Here is a 13,945-nt window from a genome sequence, read left to right as displayed (position 1 = left end):
CCATCAGGAAACGAGATGACGGCATGCAACGGGCGGGACAGTAACGGACAACACCACCCCAACATGTTTCCTTCGCTGCTTTGTCCGCCATGTCGTTTCCCTACATCCCGATGACTACGTAGGAATCTGAACTGTTCAGACCCACTAACCATATGCCGTCTGTGTATCAAAATGCCACTTAACTGAACTGTCTACCAGAAAGTGTAAAAACTGAACTTCACAGTAATTTAGCACGAAATTATTTTCTACAAGTCATTAACTTACGCCTTGACTTCAATATTTGATACACTGCCCGTGATGGACTGAACATCCTCCACTACCAAGCTAGTGCCATCACCAAACAAGAGTGCTTCAGAATCGCCTCTCATATTAGAGGCCATATAATTTACAAAAATAATGGCTCTGAGCACTATGGGACTTAACAGCTGTGGTCATCAGTCCCCTAGAACTTAGAACTACTTAAACCTAACTAACCTAAGGACATCACACACATCCATGCCCGAGGCAGGATCCGAACCTGCGACCGTAGTAGTCGCGCGGTTCCGGACTGCGCGCCTAGAACCGCGAGACCACCGCGGCCGGCTAATTTACAATTGGGATGGGGTTCCATGATGATGTTACAAACTCTCAGTGATGATGCAGACAGGTAACTGTATCAGTTTGAGGTAAGGGGCGCAGAACAGGAACGATCGAGTCAAAAGCTGTAAGCGAAAATCGTTCTGATATCTCTGACAGCGGAGTGTTGGGTAGACAAATGGTTCAAATGGCTCTGAGCAACACGATTCTTTTTCCCGATTCGATTCCTACGATTCAATCTCACATTGCGAATCGATTCCTACGATTCGTTCACGATTCTTTCACGATTCATTCTAGTCTGCGATGGCACGATTTTTACGGTATGCCAAAAGTTCTACATCTTACTCACAGATGGCAGGACATGTCTGAAATTGTCAGTGGGGTTAGAATCGAACTGTGTCATGATAAGATATGCCAGAAATAGTTTATTTATGAGTAAACATGCATATGACGTTACAAGTGTGTAGCGGGACTTTGAGTTTCGCCGCGCTGCACTCGTTCCCTCAGACATGGATCGTGCCGTCGCAGCGGTATGAGCGCTCGACGGCAGAGAAAACACTAAAATTGTAACTCTTTTTTGTTTTTCTATCCGTTTCTTGTTTGTCTCTTGACAGCCGAAGCTTAAGGCAGACGTGATCTGATAAAGACGTTAAAAAAACTTATTAGCTAGTCTTGATCTGATTTTAATGTGTAGGCATATTGTGGAAGTTGTTAAGAAATTCGGAGGATGGAAGTAGCAAAGTACATTAAATTGCATACAGTATCAAGATGATTTTAATTGGTATAAATTAGTGCTTCCTGGACGATTGCAAGATTTCGGAGCAGACTTTTTACGCCGAAATGTAGGAGATTTTTGAAGACCTGGACGCCGCACGAAAGAAGACAAGTTAACCTGGTAAAGGATGAACTCTTATCTACGCCACTTCCCCCTGTCAGTTACATTTTGTTATTCTCTGTTTCTTTTCAATAATTTTTGTAGTGGAAATTGGTTTAACTTTTGCTCAAAAACGCCACAAGGACCGCCCCAACTATAGCTTTTCTGTAATACGAAATCCGATCTGCATTTCTTTCTTTCTTTCCCTTTTTTCACGGTCATTAACGATTTTAAAAAGAACCATTTTCACTTACGATTTCTTCGCACATTTTCAACCTTTTTTCTTTTACTTTTCTTCTCTCTTTTCTTTTTTTTATTAACCACTACAAGTGTGATTCTCCATTTATACGTGTAGTGCCTTAATTGATGAAAGGTCACGTTTGATTTTATTGCATTTATTGTTTTATTTCAGTATGCCAAGAAAGAGGAGTCGATTTATGCGAGAGGTGGTGCAAAATTACGTGGAAGTTTGGTTGTGTGGCTTGAACGTATCTAACTACAGACGTCTGTTTTACAGTAACAAAATGTAGCAGTGGGGCAGACGTGGTTTGGCTCATACCATCCTATGTTTTTCTGTGCTAAGATGTCTTTCCAAGTCCACATCACCCTTGTAATTCATAATGCAACTGACAGCTCTCCCACACAGCAAATTTAGCTCAACTTTCATTTCTTCTAAATACAAAGCAAAGGTATTTTGCTTTTAATTTGTCTGAGAACTTGCCGCTGTCAATACTATTTACGTGAGAAGACGACATACTTCTAAACAGTAGGATTCAATCGTATACAGCGACATTACTTCACTAAAATTTAATATGAATCTGAAAAGCAAAAACCAGTCTAATAGTACGCGAAATATAATACACAATCCAAGTGCTATTGCTCGTGTGTAAAGAAGGTGTGTGTGTTTTGCATTGCATCTGCAACAAATAAGAGGTACGTATTTATTCATCATACTTGGATTTCTTGATTTTAATCGTGTGTATTGGGAGCTGTGTATTCGCTGAATATCGTTTCTGTCATCACTAGTTCGTGTATTACTCGCGCAAACTAAGCTGACGTCGGCGCGGTGGCTAATGGTAACGATAGTAAATGAGAAATGCCTTTACGCTCGTTCCCGTCAGCCACCGCCAAGTGTCAGCTTGGTTTTAACGAGTAATATTACGGCCCACGAAATTCGTTTGTTCGTTCCGAACTTCCTTTGTTCACACGCATCTTCCACTTGACTGCCATCTGGCGGTCGTAATCATTCGGCATGACTCGTCATGATTCGGAAGTTGCCTTCGAAGCATAGCGTACTAAGAATCGATGAATCGTTGGAACTTGGAATCGCCATGACTCGGAAACACGCAATCGTTCTCACGATTCTTTTGAACGACGATTCGTCCGTATCACGATTCGATTCTTACGATTCTTGATTTAGAGTCGTTCAAACGAACGACACTCATTCACGAATCGCCACAACTCTACTGAGCACTATGGGATTTAACATCTGAGGTCATCAGTCCCCTAGAACTTAGAACTACTTAAACCTAACTAACCTAAGGACATCACACACATCAATGCCCGAGGCAGGATTCGAACCTGCGACCAGAGCGGTCGCGCAGTTCCAGACTGAAGCGTCTAGAATCGCTCGGTCACAACGGCCGACATGGGTAGACAGCTTTCAGAACTGACAGTAGAAGATATGTTTCCACAGCAGTTCTTAAGATGTGCGTTTCAGACTTGTCGGACTTGTCTTGTTTCGGTCATACTACCAAAAATATGGAAACCAAAGAGCTTGCATTGGACGACATATGTTTCACGGTATTGAAGATGAACTAGTGCTTATAGCACATAAATATGCATTTTTGAGCACACGTTTACTATACTTTTTTTCTTTCTTTTGCCCATACAGCCACCTCTGAAAGTTGCCTATCCTACAATATTAATAACAACAGTACCGGTACATGTAAGCGAAAATCGGTCCATATCTCTGAGAGTGGAATACAACTTTGGACTAGGCCTTTTTCGGACTTACGTGACGTGAAATTGATACATTTACCTGTCTAAATCATCTCTCAAAGAATGTAACGTCTTCAAGGAATGACCCAGTACACAGGGTGGACCATTGATAGTGACCGGGCCAAATATCTCACGAAATAAGCGTCAAACTAAAAAAACTACAAAGAACTAAACTTGTCTAGCTTGAAGGGGGAAACCAGATGGCGCTATGGTTGGCCCGCTAGATGGCGCTGCCATAGGTCAAACGGATATCAACTGCTTTTTTTTTAAAAAAATAGGAACCCCATTTTTTAATTACATATTCGTGTAGTACGTAAAGAAATATGAATGTTTTAGCTGGACCACTTTTTTCGCTTTGTGATAGATGGCGCTGTAATAATCATAAACGTATAAGTACGTGGTATCACGTGCTTCCTGATACATTACCCGTATTAAAATGGACCGTTTACCAATTGCGGAAAAGGTCGATATCGTATTGATGTATGGCTATTGTGATCAAAATGCCCAACGGGCGTGTGCTGTGTATGCTGCTCGGTATCCTGGACGACATCATGCAAGTGTCCGGACCGTTCGCCGGATAGTTAGGTTATTTAAGGAAACAGGAAGTGTTCAGCCACATGTGAAACATCAACCACGACCTGCAACAAATGATGATGCCCAAGTAGGTGTTTCAGCTGCTGTCGTGGCTAATTTGCACATCAGTAGCAGACAAATTGCGCGAGAATCGATACTCTCAAAAACGTCGGTGTTGAGAAAGATACATCAACATCGATTGCACCTGTACCATATTTCTATGCACCAGGAATTGCATGGCGACGACTTTGAAGGTCGTCTACAGTTCTGCCACTGGGCACAAGAGAAATTACGGGACGATGGCAGATTTTTTTGCACGCGTTCTATTTAGCAACGAAGCGTCATTCACCAACAGCGGTAACATAAACAGGCATAATATGGAAAATCCACGATGGCTGCGACAAGTGGAACATCGGCGACCTTTGCGGGTTAATGTATGGTGCGGCATTATGTGAGGAAGGATAACTGGCCCCCATTTTATCGATGGTAATCTAAATGGTGCAATGTATACTCATTTACTACGTAATGTTCTACCGATGTTACTACCAGATGTTTCACTGCATGACAGAATGGCGATGTACTTCCAACATGATGGATGTCCGGCACATAGCTCGCGTGCAGTTGAAGCGGTATTGAATAGCATATTTCACGACAGGTGGATTGGTCGTCGAAGCACCACGCCATGGCCCGCACGTTCACCGGATATGACGTCCCCGGATTTCTTTCTGTGGGGAAAGTTGATGGATATTTGCAACCGTGATCCACCGACAACGCCCAACAACATGCGTCAGCTCATTGTCAATGCATGTGCGAACATTACGGAAGGCGAACTACTCGCTGTTGAGAGGAATGTCGTTACACGTATTGCCACATGCATTGAGGTAGACGGACATCATTTATTTACAGGTAATCACGCTGTAACAGCATTCGTTCTCTGAAATGATGAGTTCAGAAAGGTACAAGTATCACATTGGAACAACCGAAATAAAATGTTCAAACGTACCGCCGTTTTGTATTTTAATTTAAAAAACCTGTTACCAACTGTTCGTCTAAAATTGAGCCATATGTTTGTGACTATTACAGCGCCATCTATCACAAAGCGAAAAAAGTGGTCCAACTAAAACATTCGTGTTTCTTTACGTGCTACACGAATATGTAATAAAAAATGGAGGTTTCTATTTTAAAAAAACGCAGTTGATATCCGTTTGGCATATGGCAGCGCCATCTAGCGGGCCAACCATAGCGCCATCTGGTTTCCCCCTTCAAGCTAGACAAGTTTAGTTCTTTGCAGTTTTTTCGTTTGACGCTTATTTCGTGAGATATTTGGCCCGGTCACGATCAATGGACCACCCCGTATACAGTGATGGAAAAAAATCCCAACGCCAAGATGGAGTTGTGCGACATACACGAAAGTTGGTAGGCATGTTTCTATATAGGATGATGTCTCCTGAAATTTCGCGACAGTCGCACAAGATTGGTGCTAGTAGCTCCAGTATGACGATGCAAATCAGGTTTGGTTTAAATACACGCTCTGACGACCGTGAATGTTAGTCACCGTTTGAGGCTGGACGAGGTGAGTTGTTGTTAGTCAAGAATGCCCTTTAGCAACATCTCATTTCAGTTTGAAAGAGGCCGTATAATTGGTATACGAGAAGATCAATGTCCCTTCTGCGATACTGTAGACAGACGTGGCAGGAATGTAACCACTGTACACGATGGCTGGCAGCGGTGGTCACGAGAATGTACGCTCGCAAGAAGATTAGGCTCCGGACGGCCACGTGGCACTACTGACAGAGGAAGACCATCCATCGTCTTTCGCGTATGCCTCTGGCGCATCGTGCTGCATCTGCAGCAACTGTTGGCACCACAGTGACACAACGAACTGGTACACATCGGTTATCAAGGACAGCTCCGAGCAACTGGTACACATTGGTTACCAAGGACAGCTCCGAGCAACTGGTACACATCGGTTACCAAGGACAGCTCCGAGCAACTGGTACACATCGGTTACCAAGGACAGCTCCGAGCAACTGGTACACATCGGTTACCAAGGACAGCTCCGAGCAACTGGTACACATCGGTTACCAAGGACAGCTCCGAGCAACTGGTACACATCGGTTACCAAGGACAGCTCCGAGCAACTGGTACACATCGGTTACCAAGGACAGCTCCGAGCAACTGGTACACATCGGTTACCAAGGACAGCTCCGAGCAACTGGTACACATCGGTTACCAAGGACAGCTCCGAGCAACTGGTACACATCGGTTACCAAGGACAGCTCCGAGCAACTGGTACACATCGGTTACCAAGGACAGCTCCGAGCAACTGGTACACATCGGCTACCAAGGACAGCTCCGAGCAACTGGTACACATCGGTTACCAAGGACAGCTCCGAGCAACTGGTACACATCGGTTACCAAGGACAGCTCCGAGCAACTGGTACACATCGGTTACCAAGGACAGCTCCGAGCAACTGGTACACATCGGTTACCAAGGACAGCTCCGAGCAACTGGTACACATCGGTTACCAAGGACAGCTCCGAGCAACTGGTACACATCAGTTACCAAGGACAGCTCCGAGCAACTGGTACACATCGGTTACCAAGGACAGCTCCGAGCAACTGGTACACATCGGTTACCAAGGACAGCTCCGAGCAACTGGTACACATCGGTTACCAAGGACAGCTCCGAGCAACTGGTACACATCGGTTACCAAGGACAGCTCCGAGCAACTGGTACACATCGGTTACCAAGGACAGCTCCGAGCAACTGGTACACATCGGTTACCAAGGACAGCTCCGAGCAACTGGTACACATCGGTTACCAAGGACAGCTCCGAGCAACTGGTACACATCGGTTACCAAGGACAACTCCGAGCAACTGGTACACATCGGTTACCAAGGACAGCTCCGAGCAACTGGTACACATCGGTTACCAAGGACAGCTCCGAGCAACTGGTACACATCGGTTACCAAGGACAGCTCCGAGCAACTGGTACACTTCGGTTACCAAGGACAACTCCGAGCAACTGGTACACATCGGTTACCAAGGACAGCTCCGAGCAACTGGTACACATCGGTTACCAAGGACAGCTCCGAGCAACTGGTACACATCGGTTACCAAGGACAGCTCCGAGCAACTGGTACACATCGGTTTCCAAGGACAGCTCCGTGCAAGAAGCCCCGTATCGTGCATTCCACCGACCCCAAACTACCGCCATTCGCGACTTCAGTGTGTAACGCCGGAAATGCATATCCTTCTATTTCCATCTATTGTACTATAGATTTTTCCTTATTTTGTCACCTGAGGATATGACATTTCTGTCTCTTTATATATTGTAATTGTTTTACTGTTTGTATATATATATTTATGCATTTATGTTGGTTTGTTTTGTGAATATTATTTGTATTTTACGCTGGGTCTTGCCTAGGGATAACTATGCTATCGAACCATTACATCGGTAGGTCGTGTGGAGAACCAAAGTGTTTACGATCTTTGAGAGTGTTAACTCTGCCGCGTGGAGCGCGGGCAGAGCAGAGAGTCTGGCTGGAGTAGGGCGGTGGAACAGGTGTGTTGAGTGACGCTCCCGCGAGTTGCCGCGCTTTCGGGGTTTGGCAGCATGTAATTGCGCTCGACTTGCTATGTTAGTTTCTGACACGGTGTCGCGGACGGGAAGCATTAGCTGGCGCACATCGAGAGCTTGGCCTGGTGACCGTGTCGAGAAGAAGGCGCGCCAACATCCAGCTTCTGCAACAGCGACGGCCGACAATGAGTGACTGTCGCCACCTCCTCGATCGACGGCTTCAAACCTTCAATCAAACAACAAGGAAGACTGGAAGCACGTAAAATTTTAGAACTGTATGGCAGACCTCAGCTTTTCATACTGTTTCAAAATTACAGCAACGTAGCACGAACCTTTGTTGCTCATTGTCCCAATTGCATTACCAATCAGGGTCCCTTCCTTTTCCGGAATGAACCCGAGTGCCGTTGAAATTCAAACGCCAGCATTAAAGTAATATCATTCGGTTTCACTGCTTTAATTTCAAAGTTCAGTTAAGGTATTCATAGCTGGCTACAATATTTAGATTACACAAGCACAAATTAAGAGTGCGAGTTTTGTTACCGTATTTTAGCTTACCTGAGACTGCAGCTCAGCTTGGTACGTACTAAATTTCACTATTGTTAATTGTTCAGAATCATTTAATTGAAGTTCAAAGTTAAATCTCTTATTTCTGAATTGCGTAGATTCAAATAGCTTTTGAAATGATTGTTGAGGTAGTCCAAGACTAACCGTATTTTACTAAATTTCGATGTGCTTCAGAAAGAAAGCTCACTATTAACTTCAGTCACTAAATTAACTTTCGTAACAAATCGTGTCTAAAACGGGTCCCCAGTTTACTGATGCCTTGAAACAGCCTATTTTCGTACCACGTACTCTAAGGTAAAGAAAATCCACCAAATACTGAGCTTAACTTCATACGATATGGCGTCTCGCAAGTTCAGCTTGTAACGTAAAAACGATGTCGCATCTCTTTGGTCACGCTCCTCTCGACGAGGCAAAAATCAGACATGCCAGACTTCATTTCACGCTTTGCACTGCAGTGGAACGTGGAATTCCACGCTCTGACGCCACTTCGCTTCCCGTCCACGGGCGTTCTCACGTCCCGTGAGACAACGGCGGTAGGAATTGTTGGGTTGTTTGGGGGGAAGAGACCAAACAGCGAGGTCATCGGTCTCATCGGATTTGGAAAGGGCGGGAAAGGAAGTCGGCCGTGCCCTTCGAAAAGAACCATCCCGGCATTTACCTGGAGCGATTTAGGGAAATCACGGAAAATCTAAGTCAGGATGACCGGAAGCGGGAGTGAACCGTCGTCCTCCCGAATGCGAGTCCAGTGTGCTAACCATTGCGCCACCTCGCTCGGTAAAGGAATTGTAGAAATACTTGGGTAAAATCTGCAATTCGTGTAATGACAGGCAGGTTCTTTTAAATGTGGATTAAGAGCGCGAAACTATCCAACTGCAGGATTGGCGTCCTAAAGTACAAGGTTTAGGACGCAGACTGAGGACGAAAGCACACACGCAAGAGACCCGATTTTACTTATACGACGACTGTTCACAATGTTCCCGCACTCTGTCCACAAAATTTTCCTACGCTTACGTTTTACATTCTGTGCCTGGCCTTCTTCGAAATACTCTCCTCCACAATTTGATACACCGCTCCCAACGCCGTTCTCACTTCCGGAAGCAGTCTTGATATGCCTCTTGCTACACTACTGTCATTTAAATTGCTACACCGAGAAGAAATGCAGGTGATAAACGGGTATTCATTGGACGAATATATTATACTAGAACTGACATGTCATTACATTTTCACGCAATTTGGGTGCATAGATCCTGAGAAATCAATACCCAGAACCACCACCTCTGGCGGTAATAACGGCCTTGATACGCCCGGGCATACAGTCAAACAGAGCTTGGATGGCGTGTACAGGTACAGCTGCCCATGCAGGTTCAACACGATACCACAGTCCATCAAGAGTAGTGACTGGCGTATTCTGACCAGCCAGTTGCTCCGCCACCATTGACCAGAAGTTTTCAATTGGCGAGAGATCTGGAGAATGTGCTGGCCAGGGCAGCAGTCGAACATTTTCTGTATCGAGAAAGGCCCGGACAGGACCTGCAACATGCAGTAGTGCATTATCCTGCTGAAATGTAGGGTTTCGCAGGGATCGAATGAAGGATAGAGCAAAGGGTCGTAACACATCTGAAATGTAACGTCCACTGTTCAAAGTGCCCTCAATGCGAACAAGTGGTGACCGAGATGTGTAACAATGGCACCCCATACCATCACGCCGGGTGATACGCCAGTATGGCGATGACGAATACACGTTTCCAATGTGCGTTCACCGCGATGTCGCCAAACACGGATGCGACCTTCACGATGCTGTAAACAGAACCTGGATTCATCAGTAAAAATGACGTTTTGCCATTCGTGCACCCAGGTTCGTCATTGAGTACACCATCGCAGGCGCTCCTAGCTGTGATGCAGCGTCAAGACTAACCGCAGCCACGGTCTCCGAGCTGATAGTCCATGCTGCTGCAAACGTCGTCGAACTGTTCGTGCAGATGGTTGTTGTCTTGCAAACGTCCCCATCTGTTGACTCAGGGATCGAGACGTGGTTGCACGATCCGTTACAGCCATGCGGATAAGATGCCTGTCATCTCGACAGCTAGTGATAAGAGGCTGTTGGGATCCAGCACGGCGTTCCGTATTACCCTCCTGAACCCACCGATTCCATATTCTGCTAACAGTCATTGGATCTCCACCAACGCGAGCAGCAATGTGGCGATACGATAAACTGCAATCGCGATAGGCTACAATCCGACCTTTATCAAAGTCGTGATGGTATGCATTTCTCCTCCTTACACGAGGCATCACAACAACGACTCACCTGGCAACGCCGGTGAACTGCTGTTTGTGTATGAGAAATCGGTTGGAAACTTTCCTCATCTCAGTACGTCGACAACCTTGTGTGAATGCTGTGAAAAGCATTTGCATATCACAGCATCTTCTTCCTGTCGGTTAAATTTCGCGTCTGTAGCACGTCATCTTCGTGGTGTAGCAATTTTAATGGCCAGTAGTGTTCAGCGCGCTAAACACCGTCGGCTAATTTTCTTTTATGTCGTCTATTGTTGAAAATCTTCGACCTTTCAACGGGCTCTTCAACTCTGGAAATAAAAAAAAATCCGCAGGTGTCAGGTTGCTAACCACCTTCCACACGGAGCACGTCCGTATCTCCCTACTGACTACTAGTATCAGCCGCAAGCACTTGACGACAACAAGGAAATGGGCCTGAAGATGATGATGTTAGAACGTTGAAACTAGTTGCCAAAATAAAATCGTCACCTTAAATACAGCTGGAGGAATTTATTCATTTTGAATATAAATTTATACCAGCTGACGTCTCACTGTCCTCCATTTCAACTATCGATGTACCAACATTAGTATGGTCAACCATAGGAAATTCGTCCATTACAGGATTGAGCCGTGGTAAAAACTGCAGTTTTGAAGAGCGCGTCGCAGCGCGTTGTGTGAAGCAGTCGCCCTCCGTTTCTGGCGGTGGCGCCGCTGTGGCAATCGCAGCTTTGGTGTCTCCCTCTTGTGCGAAAGGGGATACGTTGCCTGTTCACGTGCACTTAAGGGGCGCTATGAGCTCGCCAGATGGTCAGCCGGGTCAGTGTGGAGCAGTCAGTGTGTCTGTCGTCCGGAGTGCTAGTATGTGTTGGCCGCCAGTCTGCTCGAGTTTGCTCAGGCAATGGTCATTGGCGGTTGGATCGATCGGTTGGTCGGTCGGTCGCGCACTGAGACACAAGATGACTTGTCCGCCTTGAGCGTCGGCGCATGTGAGGTCGCCACGTGAGTCCAGTGGGCCGCGCCGTATAGCGAGGGGTAGTGGGTTCGCGGCCGACACGAGAGCAACAGGGATCAACCCACGACATCGGTCTGGCCGGCGCGAGCTGCGATGCCGTGAGACGGGAGATCGGCGCGCCTTCCTGCGTCCGTTGAAGCGGCTGGCAGCGGACGGTTCGGGAGAGCGTTTTGTGGGTGCTGCGCCAGGTCTTCGCCAGACATCGCAGTTTATTAGAAGTTAAGTGATTCGTGATGTGTTGTTGCATTTACTTGTTTAATTCTACTTGTTTTCTTGGTCAGTCTCTCGTCCCCAGCTTGCTCGTCTGTCTCCCGTCGGCATTTGTTAGGCAGTTACGGTCTGTCGGTCTGCCGTACGTTAATAGCTGCCTCTGTCATGTTTGTCGGATTCGATGTTAACGAATTTATTGGTTAAGGTGTAAAGGCCAAACTCCTGAAATATGTTTTTACCTTGCCTATCATCTTGAGCGGAGGTATATGTGTAATGTAGTGCATGTACATTTTATGTAACACTGCGTTACATGGGTTTTTATTTAAATGGTCATTTTACTATATAAAGTTGCCATCCTTCCACCGTAAGAGTTTTCCTTTAAAAACAAGTTGCATTTTCGGTGGCAAGTAATTTTTTTTTAAAGTGAGTGTTTTGTACCATTTCCATCCCTCCTACGGGGTGCATGGTTTATGTGTTTGTGTGAGTTGTTGCAGATTTGCACCAGTGTAGTCTTTCAGAGGTTGTTGTGAGCGGTCGTGACTACGGCCGTGTCAGAAGGGAGCGGCAACGTCCTCAGCCCGAAAGCTCATACTATCAAAAAAAGTTATTTCTGCCTCTGAATAAATTGTAACTAGATATTTACGGGGTGCTTTCTGATTATAATTTTAAATCTGTTTAAACCAAAAAAGGGTTTTACGAATAAAATTTCCATTTATTAAAAAAAAATTAATTTGTTTCTTCAGTGTCACAGGCAACCACTTCCACGCTCACATAGTGTGATTAAATGTGTTTAAGTTCTTGATGAATCGCTAGCACATCTACATGAACATTTATACTCCGCAAGCCACACAACGGTGTGTGGCGGAGGACACTTTACATGCCACTGTCATTACATCCCTTTTCTGTTCCAGTCGCAGTCGCGTATGGTTCGCGGGAAGAACGACTGCCGGAAAGCCTCCATGCGCGCTCGAATCTCTCTAATTTTACATTCGTGATCTCCTCGGGAGGTATAAGTAGGGGGAAGCAATATATTCGATACCTCATCCAGAAACGCACCCTCTCGAAACCTGGACAGCAAGCTACACCGCGATGCAGAGCGCCTCTCTTGCAGAGTCTGCCACTCGAGTTTGCTAAACATCTCCGTAACGCTATCACGGTTACCAAATAACCCTGTGACGAAACGCGCCGCTCTTCTTTGGATCTTCTCTATCTTCTCCGTCAACCCGATCTGGTACGGATCCCACACTGATGAGCGATACTCAAGTATAGTAAATGAAGTAAATTCTCTAAGACAAGATTTTGAAGGTAAATTCACAGTTCAAGACTCCCTTAAGGTCCTGTTGACAGTTCCATGTCGAAAACAGTCTCCTAAATAATTCGAGTTAGTACTTTGGCCACAGGTGCGGTACTGCGCTAGGAACCGTGAGAGAGACGAGCTACGTCGGCGACGTTTCGGACGGCGCTCGGGCGGCACCGTCAGGAGCCGGAGTTCTCACCTTGGCGATGTGCAGCGAGCCGTCGGCGAGCAGCGACCGTCGGCCGTCGTCCCGCAGCGCCAGCGGCCGGTCGTGCAGCAGCCAGCCCACGACTGGGGCGGCGGGGGCGGCGCGGGGGCAGCCCAGCGTCAGCGGCCGCCGCCGGGACGCCCAGGCGCGCAGCGCCGCCCCCGCACCGCTGGAGGCCGAGGCGGCCCCGACGGCGACGCCGCCCGCCGCCGGCGCAGCGCCCGCCGCCGACGCCGACGCCTCTCCTGCAACAGCAGCGCCACTCCTGCATCAACTGCTCGCTGCCACTCTCTCAGCAAAACTCTAATTATGCAAACGATGGCGCTACAAACAACTTGTATCAATCAAACTTATCAAACAGAATTTAAAAAAAAAATGTGCCTAATAATTCAAATAATCCCGAAGGAGGAAAAAAGTGTGGAGACGGGAGAAATAACAAAGGGAGCCTCACATGGTTCAGTTTTGCGACCACTCCTGTTGCTTATACAGGTTGCTTCACAAATCCTGTTACGGGCTTTCGGGGGCTGTCGAGGGGCTTAATTGGACAACAATGCGATTGCCACAACTCGATTTCCCAGAAACTTCGCTCAGCAAAAGAGGAGACAAAACAAGGGAACACGCGTCTCGTCTTATCCATAGATACTCGACTGCGACTGAGAAAATGACGGTAAACGTTTTCGACGTAATTTAGATGCCTTTTAAAGGGCAATAATCTCAGCCGAAACGGTGGCTAGTGTCGCGGCGGTCTCACTTTTGCGCCCTGTGTTCGATGCCC

The 13,945-nt window shown here is 46.6% G+C and overlaps 1 protein-coding gene across 1 annotated transcript in view; it reads right to left on the bottom strand.

Moving 5' to 3' along the window:
- The window catches only part of LOC126109491 (protogenin A-like), a 288,364-nt gene extending 275,112 nt beyond the window's left edge, over window positions 1–13,252 (bottom strand). Inside the window, exon 1 of the mRNA XM_049914516.1 lies at window positions 13,162–13,252. The gene's annotated coding sequence lies outside the window, so the exon portion shown is untranslated. The remainder of the gene's footprint in view (window positions 1–13,161) is intronic.
- Window positions 13,253–13,945: the final 693 nt, after the last annotated feature.

This window comes from Schistocerca cancellata, chromosome 12, assembly GCF_023864275.1.
Source record: "Schistocerca cancellata isolate TAMUIC-IGC-003103 chromosome 12, iqSchCanc2.1, whole genome shotgun sequence".
NCBI classification, from domain to species: domain Eukaryota; kingdom Metazoa; phylum Arthropoda; class Insecta; order Orthoptera; family Acrididae; genus Schistocerca; species Schistocerca cancellata.
Note: the sequence above shows the minus strand (reverse complement) of the source record. Positions and strands in the feature narration are given on the sequence as shown.